At 38.6% G+C, this 17,637-nt stretch overlaps 1 long non-coding RNA gene across 1 annotated transcript; it reads left to right on the forward strand.

The window, feature by feature from the left end:
* The first annotated feature begins 6,444 nt into the window (after positions 1 to 6,444).
* LOC149410351 (uncharacterized) lies at positions 6,445 to 8,274 on the forward strand. Its single transcript, XR_016305027.1, has 3 exons — positions 6,445 to 6,711; positions 6,857 to 7,156; positions 8,208 to 8,274. It is a non-coding gene; the product is annotated as an uncharacterized LOC149410351 (long non-coding RNA).
* Positions 8,275 to 17,637: the final 9,363 nt, after the last annotated feature.

Raw genomic sequence — 17,637 nt, forward strand, 5'->3', positions numbered from 1 at the left:
CCCGAATATCAGTGTACCCCTGTTCTGCGACTAATTACATAATAATTGAGTTTCAGATGTTAATTTAAATTGACAGTGAATAATTTTGAATAACTTAAATTTTATTATAACGGTACGAAGAACTAAATATTACATACAGTTGATCTTTCTTTGACATATCGGAGTCAAATATAGGATTCTGAAAAAAAATTAACGAAAATTAAGTACAATCATTTCTTAAAAATGCAATTACTGGAGTGGCTGGCTAAAATTGGTAGTGATTTTTTTTGTCCGTGTACAAAAAAGACACAGCAATAATATCCTATTAAAATTAGCGTGAAGACTTGTGAAGATTTTTATTCCTACTCCATTAAAGGCAAAACTTTGGTAAAAAGAATTGGAAAAAAGGGTAAACTTTGAACCAAGGCAACAGTTATAATTTATGAAAAAAATATTTTTTTTCAGTTATTTAAATAAAGCACGTATCTTAAAGAATATGTCAAGTAATTTTTAAAAATACTTTTTTTGTGAAACAAGTACACAAACAACCTGATTCCGCACGCCTTCAAACTCGCCTAGATACAGCAGCATAGTTGCGCGCCCGAACATCTCACTTCTATGCGTAATTACCGAGTAAGTAAGCTTCGGATGTTATTTTCAATGGTTTCTTTAATGTCAGTGATTAACTGAGAACACATTGGTAAAAAAAAAACCATTTCGGGAACATGCCGATCTGGGGTCAATGTCGCGCCAACGCTCAAATTTAAGCCACTGTGCGGCGCTGTCGTCAGCGTAGCAATGAATTAGTCCACATTCAAAGATATCATTGATGTGCAGCAAAAACAGTGTCGGTGACAGCACAAATCCTTGTGTCACCCGCGCATTGATTTGGTGTGAAGAGGAAGAAGAGCAGTCAACTTGGTCGTAAATTGTTCTCCTCTTGAGAAAGTCTGAATCCAACTATGCAGGGTTGAATGGATCCCATTTGAAGGTAACTTCCCGACAAGGGCCCGGTGCCAGCCCCTTTCAAAGGTTTTAGAGATATCCAAGTTTCTCTGAAACACTCAAAGTACCGCCCCCAAATATACGTCACATAGGTACCCGAACAGATCGCGCCACACGATCAGTTTTGTTGAAATCCATAGCCGATCGCCTAAGATGTTATTTTTCACGAGATGATATTGAAGGTTACACCCACCCTGTCCCACCCCGGTATAGGTGACTTATGGTCACCCCTTCGGAGCTCTCGCATGAATCTAATTTTTTTGAATAAACGGCTCTACAAAGTACAAAATGAAGCTAGACCTTCAATGTCCCCGCATACGGTGTTAGGAAGCGGTAATGCGAGCGCTTACAGGTACTAGTCTAAGAACAACACAGAACAATAAACATCAAACAATCAGGTAAAAAGTGTCAGGCTAACAGTTGGTGGAGGGAACCCACACTCCAGTACCTGTAAACACAAAGAAGAAATAAGTGACATAATAGAGTGACGGGGGAGTTTCGCCGAACCACGACTGGCAGTCCTGTTGAGAGATTGGTGGTGGTTGGGGCGACTGGCGCAGGTCAGGACTTCCACACCCCTTAGCCAACCACCCGGTGGAGCCCTGAAGATAAGTATGGGAAAAAGAGGGATAAACCCTAAAGAACCTAGGGGAAAGAAGCGTCAGGAGGTCGGAGGCAGGGTGGAGGTTACCCCAACCCGCACAGTCGCCCCTCTGACCACCAACGCTCCTCAGGGGTGGCGCAGGTGATTGGCGGAGTCCCCCGGTAAAAAAAGGAAATAAAAGAAGCTCCAGCAAGGTATGCGGGGACGAGGCCCGTTGTCCAACCCCTATTGGGGAGAAGTAAACAATACAAGACAAACAACGGAGTTCAGTTCTAGCCTGTAAACTCGTTGCCGTTACTGAAAAAAGAAGAAAAAAAATACATATAAAAGAAGAGAAAAGAAAAGAGAAAAGGAAAACAATAAACAATCCAAAAGTGCCAAAAAAAACAAAGTTGAAAGTGTAAAAATAAAATCTGCATAGTCTGTAAAGAGGACAGCATGTGAAGTATAAGATAACAAAAAAGTAAAACATAAGAAAAGAAAACTGAAAATAAGAAGAAAAATAAGAGACAAGTTATTTAAAAGAAATGTAAACGAAAGAAAAATCATCTGCAGCAACTGGTACAGTAAGGAAAGAAAAATAATAAAAATAAGAAGAACAGAATAGCATAAACAATAATCGGAGATTTGTAAAAGAATTAGTCATGGAGCAGGAGCAATACACCAGGGGTTCTCAGTTATCACGCTAGTCAGCGACTCTAAGCTCAGACCATCTCTCAACCCAGATCCTAGTAAACTTCCTCAGACATTCGAAATTAACTCTGTTAGAAACAAGATCGGTGTTCCACACCGGTCTAATGGGGACATTCAGACCGTCTATCATTTCGTCTCTGGCATCCTTCAAGATCTCACAGTGCCACAGAATGTGCTCGGCCGACTGGTAAGTATTGCCACAAGCGCAATTGGGATGGGTAGACAGGGCAAGGCTGTGAAGCCTCCCCCTGAATTCCCCATGTCCTGAGAGGAGCTGCGTCATGTGATGGTCCAGTTTGAGGAAGGCCCCTTCCATTCTGAGTTTAACTGATGGGAAGAAGGAAAAGGTCCATCTTCCCATGCTCGACCTATCCCAACGGACCTGCCACTCTTTAAGCGAAAGGTCCCTCATCGTCCGAAGCAGTCCAGGGAGAGTTCCCGGTCCACCTGGTGTCAGAACGACACCAAGATGGGTTGCCGGGGATCCTCTGGAAAGTCTCTGCTTGGTTAAGACTTCCCTAATCTCCAGATCGATTGGCAAAATGCCGGCCAAAACTGGCAAAGCGTCCGAAGCAACAGTACGGTATGCGCCAGATAGTGCCAGCAAAGAAGTTCGCTGGCCCCTAGTAAGAGCGAGGAGTATAAGGCAGTTATCCAGGCGGTGCTCCCAAACAGAGGCAGCATACGAAACTTGCGCAACGTATACGCCCCTGTACAGAGCACGTAGTGCCGGACTGCGTAGTCCCCATTCAGCGGTGGAGAGTCTCCTCAGCTTTAGGAACAGCGCCTGAGCCTTGCTTGAAACATCTTTAACATGAGCCAGAAATGAGGACGATCGATCGAGTGTTACACCTAGGTACTTGACCGTGTCTGCAAATTTGATGTTGGTGTCTCCCATCCGGATGGTAGGGTTTCTTTTTCTACTGAGAGAGCCCTTCATCAGGAGACCCTTTGTCTTGTGGGGAGCGAAGGTCATCTTATTCCTCTCTCCCCATTTAAGGAGGGTATTCAAACCATCACCAGCCTTTTCTTCAATTTCCTTTCTGCTGTTCCCCGAGACAAGATACATTTTATCATCCGCGTAGTCGATCATGATACATCCTTCAGGCAAGGGTAACCTAGAGGAGTCGTCAAAGTCAATATTCCAAAATTCAGGTCCCAGAACGGAGCCCTGGGGACAGCCCATATTTACTTCGCGTTCTATAGTAAAATCACCATGGGATATCGAGACAGTTCGTCCCGATAGGTAGTTGTCAACCGATTTAAACAGGCGTTTTGGACAATTCCTACTTTTAACCTTTGTGCGTATCATGTCCCACCACGCGAAGTCGAAGGCACCAGTTATATCTAAGAAGATTGCTACAACATACCTCTTTGTGCAGACCTTCACCCAGTTAAGCGCAAACGAAATGGCGTGCACAGTGGATTTACCCGGGACGAAACCAAATTGAAGTTCACTGGGCGGTGATAGTGTACTGCGAAGACGCTGCCGAATAAACGAGATGATATATGAGCAATTTGTTATTAACCACCTTTACCAATACCTTTCAGAGAATATAGAAGTGGCTATGGGGCGGTAGTTGGAAGAATCGGAGCCGTCCCCCATCTTAGGGATTATGTAGACCAGAGGTTCCCAAAGTGGTCTATATGGACCCCCAGGGGTCGATATTGGCTTGCTGGGGGTCTATGTCAGCGAAAAAAAAAATTGGGTGCCCACGAGATTCAAATGGGGGTACATACTAACACAATTAACACAGTTTACGTAATACTAATAATAGACTGCGAAATTACTTATCTCATATATTTGTATTTTTATATTTCGTAAAGTTGTTTATTGAGGTATATAAATAAAATTATACGTTCCTTTTCTCGTCAGTATTAATATATTCAAGCAAAACAATGCACATCCAGATTCCCAACTTGTTTTTGAAAAATGTCCAGGGTAATAATGACGTTCAACATTTAAATGTACTATACACAGACTTCAAAACTAAGTTTGAGGACATTTTGACTGTGGAAGTGGAGTGTTGAAGAGTCGAATATCATATGACAAGAAGAACTGATCGGAATAAGCGCTAACAAAAGGGGCAGTTCTGTAGGGCCAGCTACAAAAAGAAATTCCCGTTGCTTATCCTGCTCCATTTTCATTTGGTGTAATACCTCACAAGGGCGCCCCTGTCTGCACAATGCAAAAACAGTGAAACTATACCGCCACCCAGTTGTAGGACAGGCAAGGGAAGGGAATCTTCTTTCGAAAAAGAGAAATGATTATCACATGGGACGTTAATAGTTTCAGGAAAATTCAATATTCGGCAGGCAGGGGGTCTACGGAAAAAAAAAACAATATTTGGCAAGCGGTCTACGGGTTAAAAACGTTTGGGAACCTCTGATGTAAACGATTGCCCTTTCCAAAGATCTGGAATCTTTTTATTTTTGAGTGCAAGTTTGAATACTTTGAGAGCGCTGAAGTTAATTGTACAGAACATCTATTCCGTCGGGCCCGCTGGCTTTGTCGACTTTGAACTCATTCAAGACCCGGAGAACCTACTTGTCCCGGACATTTGGTTCCTTCATTTGGAAACCGTAGTATGTAATGTAAGGGGGAGTCTCTTCGTTACCAAATAGTTGAGTTTTCCGCGAAAATTTACCTAACTTGGTTTTTTCGCGGGCCTAATTAGACAACCTGCTTCATAATGTATTATGAGCAGAGATGTGCAAAATGGGTACCCAAAACCATTTGAAATGCAAAATGGAAATGGGTCAAAACTTTTCCATTTGAAAATGCAAAATGGTTTTTAGAAAAGCATTTCAAATGCAAAATGCAAAATACCTATTTTCAAAATGCATTGAAAATGCAAAATGGTTTCTCAGGTCAAACAATTTAAATAATTATAGAATTTTTAAACAGTTTTGTCATTTAATAATGGACATTAATGTAGAACAAACATATAAAATGATGGTAAATCAAAAAATACCACGACTACGGATTATGAATCACAAAAAATTTGCGCGGGACAAATGTTGCCAACATAAAAACATAGAAACTGCTATCTAACATTTAATATTACAGCGTCATGGCCCCATGTTCAGTATTTGAATCAGTATTTTTTGTAATGGTATCACTCAATTGCCAGGGCTCCTACCAGGGAGCAACTTGACAAATGTAAATTAGCTCTCATAGCGAGGTTGAGGACCGACTGATATTTGGGGCTTATGAAAAAAAGATGAGTGGAGATAGTAGGAAGAATGTTGCAAAAAAGCATTTAAAATGGAAATGCATTGAGAAAAGCATTTAAAATGCAAAATAGTTTTTAGAAAAGCATTTAAAATGCAAAATGGAAAATACCCATTTTGCATTTTGCATTTCCATTTGAAATGGATTTATTTGAAATAAAGTACATCTCTGATTATGAGAGGGCCTTGGTGTGCGACTAGCATGAAAAGATTGTGTATCACTGATATAGATGGATGCCTCCCGCAGAAAATTTTTCAATAAACATGATTGATTAGAGCAGTAATTCCCAATTAGTGGTATGCTTAAAGGGGTCTGCGCACGCAAACATTAAAATCGTAATACCGTAATTACCTTATTTTCATTATTATTATGCCATTAACAAGGATTAAAATTTTAAATTTATAAATGTCGAAAAACTAATATAATTTTTTATATATCATGTTGGCTACGCAAGTTTGGACTTTTACTCGAAGGTTTACTCAGGGAAAAGTAATTGGACCTAGGTAATTGGGACTGGATTAGAGTGACAGTATATTTGGTAAAATTATTAGAGATTATACGTATTGTTTGATTTGAAAATGTTAGCATTTTGAATAATGTGCTATAAAAATACGTTCAATTATTTCAACGCCATCTTTTTGATTCTAGCAAGTATTCAAATATTGTCTGGAATAATTGTGTTGAACGTGGGCGAATCAGAGTAAACTTATAAAATTGATATTAACGTTGGTGAACAAGAGCAAAAGCTGCGGTCAGAAATCAAGTAGTAACTTATCTCAGAGAGAGAGCGGAAAGTATATATTTTTTGGATATTTCTTGCACTGGCAACATTTAACTTTATCTGCTTTTTTTGGCGCAATTGTTGATTGACTCCGAACTCCGAGAGTGGTTCATTTATTTTGACCAATGTTGACGATGTTGACAAGTCTTAAGTCGCGAAATCTGCTGCGCAGGCCAGTTGTTATTTTACAATAAAATGTGGTCACGTTAACAATCTGATATTAAAACCAACTTAAAAACGAGTTAGACATCTGCAATGAACATCAAACGTGGACGATTCTCCGCCAGTGACACCTAAAGAGTTAGCCAATGTTATTCCTTTTATCGTTCAGATGGATGTTATTCTCGGCATTGTCTCCAATGTTGATTTGGCAAAGTAGGAAGAAGTGTTGTATTGAATTGTAACTCAATGTAGGTATGTTATTTATTTATTTATCATTTGCACAACTGTAAAGCCGATATCATGTTCCAAATTAACATCTAAAATGTACTCTATTTACGCAATGTTGTCAATAATAAATTATAGATATTGTTTTAATGTTATTCCTTTTATATTTCAGTTATGTCTGCTATTCCCGACGCTTTCTCCGATGTTGATTTGGCGATGCAGGAGTAAGCTTCATATTGAGTTTGCAAGCCGATATTATATCAAAATAACATCTAAATTCACACTACGCCGTCAAGTATCTGAATTGAATCAACATTCTGCACCAACTGTGAGTGTCTCACACGATATGGGTTAGTAGGTTGTTAATCTGTGGACATTTTTGTTAATAAGTTTATGTTTCACAGGTAAATGTGCCCTTGAACAAATAATCAAAGAAAGATTGGTACTGGAGCCTTAAGAATTCATAAAAACAGTGAGTTAATCTATTTCCTATCAAAATATTCATTATTTCAGATAATCCGTGCTTGATTCACCGCTGGTTGCGTTTTCATAACTTGATAATCCATAATCTACCCCTAAAAGTGCGCCGGTTAAGGGAATAATTACCAAAATACATTTCTTCGTTATTATAGTTTTATTTTAAAATGTTCAGTTCACGTATAATATCCATTGAATCCTTGTATGTTGTTTTCATAATTCTTTATGCATCAGCCACACAGACACATATGAATATATAGACTAGAAATTAAAGGTGAGGGGTAAAATCAACTTTTGAAGAACGAAGGGGGTAAAGCTGACTGTGATTCGTCAATAAATCAATCTGACAGTATATAGGCATCTCGCATTATAATATCACCATTTAGTTCTTAAAAGTAAAATCTGCTTTTGAATGAATAGACATTTTTACATGGGAGCGCAAATTACTCGCCACGTTATGAACAAATTTGCGAAGTCCAAATTCGGCAAAAAAAAATTTCTTCTATTTTCAGAGTCGAATATTTTGTTTACGTATTTAGTTAAGACACTTTTATAAGTGTTCATAATTTACTTCCCAGTAACAACGATGCGCACACTTGAGAATCGCTACATTCGACCAATGTTGGCTCGATGTGATAGTATATGTTTCTACAACTGATTCATATTATACGACGTGAATAAGCTTAAAATGATGCTTACATATGGAATGTAATACGACAATTGGGTTTATTCTCTTTTTCACATCTATTTTTACAAGTTTTCATATCACAAGCCACTATTTTGCCGTGTTATTTCATAAAATGCCTCGACCATAGCTCGACGCTAGTTGGAACAAGAATGATGACGTCACATTCTCAAGATTCACGGGAAGCCATACGCGAGCCCAGCCGGCTCCAATGGAACCGGTATGGGGAGTGGGGAATAATACGCTTTTAATCACTTAGGGCAGGTCTACTAATATTCATATGTCTATGATCAGCCACAACAATTATACTTTATTTAGGTAAATCTGTGGACATTTATTCACAATTTTGTATGTTTCACAGGTACTTCACCGAGCTTGACCAAAGAACAGATCAACTGAGAGGATGGCTCCAGAGCCATTTCTTTCACTTCTAGAAGAAATTCATAGAAAAACAGTGAGTTCTTTTATTTCCAATCACAACATTAATTGTTGTTCTCTACCAATTTTATAATAATCAACTCATATACGTGTACAACTTCTGGCAAACAGGTTTGTGATATGACACATGCTGTATTGTATTGTGTCTAAGATGAACAAAATTTAGTTTTTTGTGAAGATGATGAAAGCCAGTAATAACATTTTTAACTGCTTATTGTCTTTGGGGGCGAAAGGAAAGATTTGGAGGAAGGAAAGTCTTGGAGACGAGTGTTTTTTGCCACTGAACACAGCCAGGCCCCCGCCAGTTTGTTAGCCAGCCGGAGTTTACCTACCGGTCCCCTGCACAGGCACACACGCCACAAAACTACCTTTCTCAAGACAATCCACGCAAACAGCTACACGATGGCCCCACCAAAGCTTGACGACCAGAAGTCAAACCCCCTTTCAAAAGGGATCATTTCCCCATCGTTGTCTCCCCGGGAGCCTACCAAGTGAAAGACAGGGATTGTAATCTACACAATCCAAAGACAGCAGAAGCCCCAGGATCCGCAGCCCTTAAACCCAAGGACCAACCAGGCGATCCTGATTCCCCCACCAATGCTTGACTCACCTGTGATGCCCCAGCCGATAGCTGGAATCTTACCAGCCCCCCGCCACGTCCAATTGGACCCAGTATCCGCCTACCAAGCCCCCCTCAGTCCCCAGATGACAGCATCCCAGGACGAAGGTTGTGTGAGGCCGTCCATGTAGAGGCCTTTGTCACCACCATCGTCCAGTGCAGTTAACGCTTCAGCGGATTACCACTGATAAGTGAAGGAGGCGGTGCGCTACAAGCCTATCACGCCAATAACACTAATTCAAATTTTTCTTCCTCCACAGGTTCAAGCACAGCAAAGAAGAACCTGGTTCCCCTAGTAATGATGACTCTGGCAAACATGATGCACGCACCGATCACCTCTGCGGTGCAGACTCACCTGGGGACCGAAAAGCACTTCACCTTACGTACAATCGCGGTAGAACCATGGAAGACCAACGCACCCATTCCTTCGCTCGGACCCTTAGAATCAAGAAGGCAGTCATTAAAGAACTGCCCACATCGCAGAAGATCTGGACGCTCAAGGCTTCCCCACTATCAAGGTCGTCAGGGTGACAACGCAATCGGCAGAATACCACCTGTATCGAACTTCGATAAAGAAGTCAACATGGGCCAGCTGCGCACGGTGGAAAAGTACCTGTGCCACTGCAGAATCTGCATACGAGCAAACACATGCAGCACGGGATCTGGAGTTACACGGCGAGGTGTGTGAAACGCCTCATCGGAATGCCCCAGGGATGAACCCGAGCCTACAGTGAGTTCTTTTTATTTAATTTCATAAAATTAATTGGACCTTATTATGCATAAACCATCCAACTCTCAATGATGTAATTTGTTTTAAGAGGATCAAAATTTAGTTTCTTGTGTAGTTGATGAAAATCAGTAAAAACAATTTTTAATCATTTATTGTCTTTGGGTGTGACACTATCAAAGGGATAAGTGTTTGCGTTTTGACATAAATAGATAGTCTATACTACTATGTACAGTACAAAATGTAACTTCCCTGTACTTTGTGCCATATCATATACCTAACAAAAAATATAAAATTCATCTCCTCAAAAACAACGACACCAATAAACGTTGTGTACGAGAATGTGTTATAAATAACATTAATTAAATTTATACTTTTTTTTTTCTTATTGACCTGCCCATGCCAATATTTGAATCAGCGACTCTGATTCACAGTGGAATCAATTGCTTGTCTTTATTCACAACTGCTTTTTAAATTTCTTTTTTATTATACAGAACATTCATTCCAGTTACAGTACAATTTTTCATCATATCAGCATTTAGCTAAGTGACTCTTCAATAATTGTTTTAGGTCATTTAGAGAACAGTCACTTACATCCAAATTATTTGCTAGTTCGTACAACAGCACCACTCCCCTCGTCATGCTATGCTTTGCCAGGACGTCGGTTTTGCCTTTTGGCACTCTGAATAGGTCATGGTATCGACTTCCGCTGTAGTGGTCTGTTACATATAAATCATAGCATCCCGAGAGGAATGGGCTATCGATAAAATTGTTCCAAATTTTGAAAGACACAATAGCTAGACTTGCTTTTCCGCCTAGTTTCCAGACTCACAGAATTAGTTTTTTCAAGTAAGTCGATATGGTGCATGAACCTAGGATAGGTTCCATGCGTCCGCATATAGACATACCTGAGGATTTTCTTCTGGATTTGCTCTATCATATCAATGTACTTCTAGTGGTACGGTGCCCAAACATCGCTTGCATACTCCAGCTTGCTTCTCAGTATGCCATCGAACAATGCTAACATACGTAGCATCTTGGTTATTGAACTGCTTGCATGTCCTAATAACGAACCCAAGAAGTTTGTAGCAAGACTGAGTGAGCTGCGATATATGGTCAGAGAATTTCAGTTCGGGATCAAAGACGACACCTAGATCCTTTACGGAATTTACACGTAATAGTCTTTCGCCCTTTATCTTATAATCGTAAAGTACAGTAAGTAAGTTCTGTAGCAATCAATCTGCTTCTATAACTACACTAACTAACTGGGGTAGGCAGAGAGAATAGATCGCCCCACAACTCTGTCTCAGCGCACACTTCTTGCTTTATTCACATTCATTAAATAATGTAATCTTCTGTTATCCTGACTTTTGAATCTCAAGTATGTATTTGATTCACTTACTCGTGCCATGTCTTCTTCGGACATTCCACACTTCTTCTACTATTAACATTCGCATCATATTTATATCTCCTTATACTCCTTTCTTCAGTCATCCGCTCTACATGCCCAAACTATCTAAGCGTATAGTAGTAAGTGTGTATGACATGAATGACTTGTTTAGCATCGCGCACCATAACTACACTTCATGCATTGTCTCTCAAGTTACTCTTGCAGCAAATCTGTGAACCTTTATTCATAAGTTTGTATGTTTCACAGATCCACGGAGCGCTTGAACAAAGAAAAGACCAACTAGAAAGATTGCTACAAAACTTACAAGAATTCAAAAAAACAGTGAGTTAATTTTTGTTCAATGTTTTACCTTACCCAGGAGGCCCCAAGGAAAATAAATAGTTTCCCTTTTTGAGGAAAGAAAGGAGTGAACCTGGGTTTTGCATAGACCCATGTTGTAGGAGGGAGGAAACACAGAGACTGGCAAATCATTCCATTTTTTTAAATTTTTTTTTTTTAAATTATTTTTCTGGTACATACATTGGTATAATTTTACAATAAAGGAAACACTTTTTTTCTTTTACATAAACAGTTAAAAATTAAAATAAAACTTATTTAACAAAAATAACCAAAAAAAGTATAAAAAAATAAGTACTGAGAACAACTAAAAACTTTAAATCCATACAAGCCATTAAACTGTTATACATATCTCTAGTTAGAAGCATAATTGAAAACAACTCAGTAGTTTGGTTAACTACCCTCTTACAAAATTCACATTAATAACATTGAGCGAATACAAAAAAAAATTTCTACATTTTATAAATTTTTAATTAAATATCCCACTAGAAGACTCACAATATCTTTTCTTATTAAATACTCTATAAATACACACATTGGAAGACAGACGTAAAATAAACGACTTAACTTTTTTATTCAAGATTCTAAACTCTAAATTTGACTTTTGCGAACTTCTGCAACTCATAAACTTACGAAAACCTACAATAACAACACAACAAAATACACTATTCCACTGCAACACACAAAAGCGCAATTACATTGCGAACTCCCCAATACAACGGTTTTACACTATGGGAAATCAATACTTAGGTGATGTCGATATATTTAATATTAACTTTGCAAATTTTGTGGATTACGTAAAAGACTTATTTCAACACTATTCCTTAATGGAAGTTATATTTTTGTAAACCAGTCAAATCGTTGTATTTTTTAACTTACGTTCTTGTTATTTTTAATTTTGTTTCTTGCATATATTATTTTTGAATGTAATTTTATTTCTTTCTCATGTTTCAAAACTGTCTGTCATTAAAATTGTACCACCTACATGTAAAAGCCCTCTGGGCGTTAAATAAATCAACCCATTCTCATATGACAAATGTTGGGCGCATGTTTGGAATGTTTCCCGACTGCACCGGTGCCGATGCGATCAATAACACTAGTTCCTCAAAACATCGTCCATTGAAATACCGATAGAACAAGGAGGGCATTAACTGTGTTCTAAAGATTGCAATCAGTTTGTTAAGATAGGAAAATTTAATTTTTTTTTAATTTTTTTTTTATATTATCTCCACACAGGAGGCCCTGAAGAAAATAATTTCCCTCAGGGCCTATGTCATCTTTGGGGATGCTGTGTGGAGGGTCTTTTTGTGAAGAGGAAGGAGTGAACATGGGTCTTGAAGAGTCCCATGTTGTAGGAGGGAGGAAACACAGAGGCCGGCAGTTCGTTCCACAGCCGAGCTGTTGAACTTAAGAACGAATCGTAGAAGCGACCCGTTCTCATGTGACAAATGTCAACCGTGTACAAATGTTGGGCGCGCGTTTGGCGTGTATCCCGACTACGCACCGGTGCCGAAGGGATCAATGACGCTAGTTCCTCAGAGCATCTTCCATTGTAATACCGATAGAACAAAGACAGCATACCTACCTGACGCCTGTGCTCTAAAGATTGCAGTCTGTTTGTTAAGATTGGGGAATCTATCAAACGGACCGCCCGTTTCTGCACAGAGTCAAGGGTTTTTTTCAGGTATTTAGGGGCTCCGGACCAGAGATGGCTGCCAAATTCGACAGTAGGGCGCACTTGCGATTTGTACAGGGTCAGCATTTGTATACTATTAAAGTATCTGCGGGCCCTGTACAGTACGCACAGCTTCTGAGAGGCCAACTTTACTCTGGCTTCGATGGAGCCCCCCGTACCTGAGCTGGTCACTTATAGTTACACCAAGCATATCAATGGAAGGCCTGTTCGGAAGATTGCTTCCGTTGAAGGAGACTAGATTATCATTTGGATCCCTTTTAGACGTAATCAGACAGGATTGGGTCTTTGAAACATTAAATTCGACGAGATTATTTTTACCCCAGGAGGAAATACTCTCGAGATAACCGTCCATTCTCTGCTTCAAAGCCCTATTTATCGGAACGGACCACCCTTTTCTGCACATTGAGAGATCCCAGTGACGATATCATTATCCCTATTTGTTATTATTATTTGCTTGAGGCCAAATAGGTTAAATAAAGTTTTCAGTTATTTACAAAAAGATTTCAACCAAAAATAACTAGAATATTGTTTGATTTATTCCAGGTGTTACTCTTCGACAGCGTATTGTTGAACCTCCCCTGGCCGGCACAAGACATTTCCTCAGGAATGCTGACGGGTGCCGTGAGCGGTCAACTCGCGGTGCAGAGTAGACACGAGGCCGGTGTCGCAGGTTTGGCATATCTCATAAAATCAAGACTTGGACACTGGAGCGGTGCAATTTATGGCAGTATCATCACCCTGCTGGATTAGATCTTATTGTGTTCTCTGAATATTTATATGTACTGATATAGTTGTGTTGTGGTCATGTCTGCGTGCCTTATATTATTGTTTAACGAGCAGACAGCATTCTGTTGATACGCTCATATCTAGTGTTCACAATATATCTGCAGAAATAAGTGTGTTGTGGTCATGTCTGCGTGCCTTATATTATTATTTAATGAGCAGACAGCATTCTGTTGATGCGCTCATATCTAGTTTCCACAATATATCTTCAGAAATAAGTGTGTTGTGGTCATGTCTGCGTGCCTTATAAATATATTATTATTCACTGAGCAGGCAGCATTCTGCTGATGATCCTGTATTTAGTTTCACAGTAAATTGAATGGTATTTAAGTTTGTCTATCAGTGGCTGTCTCTATAGACAGATGTTGCATGTATATTGCCTGAAGTTTCTAAACTTGCCGCATTGTTGAAAAAGTTCTCCTTAGTTTTCGGATATATTTGAAAATGTTCCATTTATTTGGATTTTAATGTAAAGCTTGACAACTCTGACCTTCTGAGAGAACATTCCAGAGGCCTGGTAGGGTTAAAAAGGTTCAACTCTTTTGAAAACAGTTGCTTTTTCAAGATGATACTTTGTAGACCAATCAATTTTAGCAATAAAATCTAACAATACTCCTTTTGGCAGAACTTTCTCCTTCGTAATGTCATATTAAGAGCTAAATCAAACGCCCCATTAAATCTGAAACAGTCTTTAATTTTTTTTTGAGTTGTCGTATTATATCAAGTCGACATAAGTTACTAATTGCAACACATTATTTATGTGTGCTTGGGAAAATAAATAAAAAAAAATTAAGTTAATTTAATTTTCATTAAATTTTGCCGAAAAATTACTTTTAACAATCACATCCTGAAAGCCAAGATGCTTTTGAATTCACTGTTATTTTTACTTTATTTTCAAATGGCCTTCAGTTACTATCGATAAAATCCAATATATTGATTATGACTTCTATTCAACTGCTGCAAAACTTGTAAACACTGTTTTTCGAGCACATGTGCGCTCCACTTTTTACTACCATGTTTGGCATTTGCGCACGTGTATGAACCCCAGTACCGTCCATTCTGGAGTTTTTTTTTGTGATATTAAACCCTAACTAGCTGTTTTGCCCGTTGCAGTCAACTAATTGGTTAGAGTACTAAGCGGATTGATGTTTGAATGTGGATGAAGCAAGGAGTGTGCGACTACACTTAGTCTTTTACCTGTTGCAGGCAACTAATACCTACTTTTATTATTTTCACGGTTAGGGCGCGGCGAAGGCACAAAAAAGACAATACGCTTTCATATTGAATCGACACTATAAAATGTCTTTATGAGACCTTCTAATTTATCCAAAACTTTTTCGTTGATATTTCGTGCGTCTGAATTTTTAGGAGAAAGTATTGCCCTATCACTGAATAAATTTGCATCGGCTACAGAATGTGACTCTCCGTAAATTACAACTACATCCTGACAAATGGTACTCGCTGGCCTACCTAATTCCAACAACCATTCGGCAAATGCAGTCTGGTCACTTGCAGCACGCATATTAATATTAAGATGTACCGTCTTAAATAAGCTTCAAAGCCTACTTCTTTTCATGGACAATGCCACAATTTTCCCGCGGAAAGCTCTACGATAAACAGTCAAAACTTGTCTAAAGTCTCCGCCCAAAACCACAACTTAACCTCCGAACGTCAGTTCATTATTCATTACATCCCTTATGTCACATTCGATCATTTCAAAAGCAATTATTTACTTATAAATTCTTGTCCGGCTGGGCCTTTACATGTTATTTTCTTATTTTTTTACAAAGAACAACAAAATAAAAAAGAAAAAAAACAAAATCAAAAAGAAAATATAAGACATAATAAAATACAACCTCTTAAACAAAAACAATGTCAAAACGAAATAAAGTGGAAACTACACACTCCACCATGCAAGATGGAAATATATAATACTAGGAAAATTACAAAACTTTGGTAAGATAAAATAATAGTTAAATTATATTATATTTGTTATTCTTCTTTCTGAAATAAATTGGGTAATGACTTGTTTATATTTGGTGAATGATGTGTTGAATATATCAACAACATCTTTATAGTCATTACCCAAATTTAGTATACGGCGAACGGGGGTATAGAATTGAGATTCTGTGTTGGAGTTATCACAATAGAACGGTAGATAATGCCTCGATGTTGGTTTGCCAGGTATATGTAAAGAAATCAAGTATAATAGTTCAAATTATTGAATTTATGATTTTATTATTGGCGCCATTGGAGCTTCGTCCCATATTATTAAATCTGCATTTTTTATAATAATTTTATTCTTCTTTGAAATCTGACACGCCACCGAACTATTTAAATTTAAAGGTAAATTAAATGCAGTGTGACATGTTCTGCCCACGGGAATTAAAAGTTTGGAAATACCTGTCCAAAAAACGCTTAAAACGCGCTGTGATTGAAAGAATGCAGTTCTATACAAATAAGTCTTCCCTGTGCCTCCAAAACCATCGAAAGAGTATTATAGTATCCAAAAGAGCTTGAAGAATCAAACACTTCTCGTTGTTAGGTGTTCCAACGATAACTGCATCTCCGCTGCTAGGTTTTCTTCATTTACATCGCACCCGGGGAAGAACAATCGCACAACTCAAAATTCAACTTTTTTTCAGGAGAGCAGTTTGAATATTTCGGTTTAGTGTATTAAATCAGTTTATTAACAAATCAAAAAAATTCTTTTATGAAATTTGGAAAATCATTATGCAATTCATTACATATCTGAGTTTTTAAAAGTTCTCCCATTTAGTAGAAAGTATTTAAGACAAATTTCGATTTTGTGCCAATATTAGTGCGGAAATCTTTTTAAATTTCCATTCTTTTAAAGTTTTGTAAACCTCTCCAGAATTTGGTTTTTATTTATTACTAGAGATGTTCCGACTAGTCGGTAAAGCCGACTATCCGGCCACTATTGTAGTCGTCGATTAGTCGGCGACTAATCGGCAAAGAGCGCCGACTATCCGGCTTCTTACGTTGTATGTATTTCTCAATAATATGAATGCGGGTAAACTACATGAAATAAAAACCTTGATTATATATATATATTTTTTTTTATAATCAGTCTTATACATTGAAAAATGTAAAGCAACCTTTCCTTTGGTAATCAGTTTTTAAAATTACTTGCTTGTAAAGAAAACATAATTATGACATTTATTGAACAAAATTAGTACCTATCCTAATTAACATGGTGACGGGTTCCTTCAAGGAAGGTGTTGCCTCCAACAGTGGTGATGCCTCCGAGAGTGATGGGGCCTCCAAGATCAGCGGTACCTCAACGCTCTCGAAAGACTGCCAGCTGCTGCAGCCAGCAACAGGAGGTGCAACTCCCAGGTGGCCTGTTAACAAAACAGGATTGATGAGTTGAAGGATCATCATCAGTCGTGCTTAGGTGGGCTGCTGGCGCCGGTGGTCCACCTCCAGCCCCAGCCGCATGCTGTCTCAAGGCGGAGTTCTTCGATTTTGTTTTGGATCTAAAATCTTGCCATGTCTGAAAACAATTTTGAAAAATATTCATTATTGACAATACATATAAAAGTAATGTAGAAATACACTTTATAACATCTTAAAATATTCAAGCTAGGGATCACAAATGAGAATAGTAGAAGATTTCGGGGACGGGGATTTGGGAAGACATGGCACAATCAAGAGAATCAGATACTTGAGTCGGGTCATGTCATGAGTCAGAATAACAGAAGATTATATGTGAGACGATGTATGAATGTGAATAAGACACGGAGTGTGTGCCAAGACC

Source organism: Hesperophylax consimilis, chromosome 28 (assembly GCF_061612785.1).
Source record: "Hesperophylax consimilis isolate HC1 chromosome 28, BYU_Hcon_1.0, whole genome shotgun sequence".
Classification (NCBI taxonomy): Eukaryota; Metazoa; Arthropoda; class Insecta; order Trichoptera; family Limnephilidae; genus Hesperophylax; species Hesperophylax consimilis.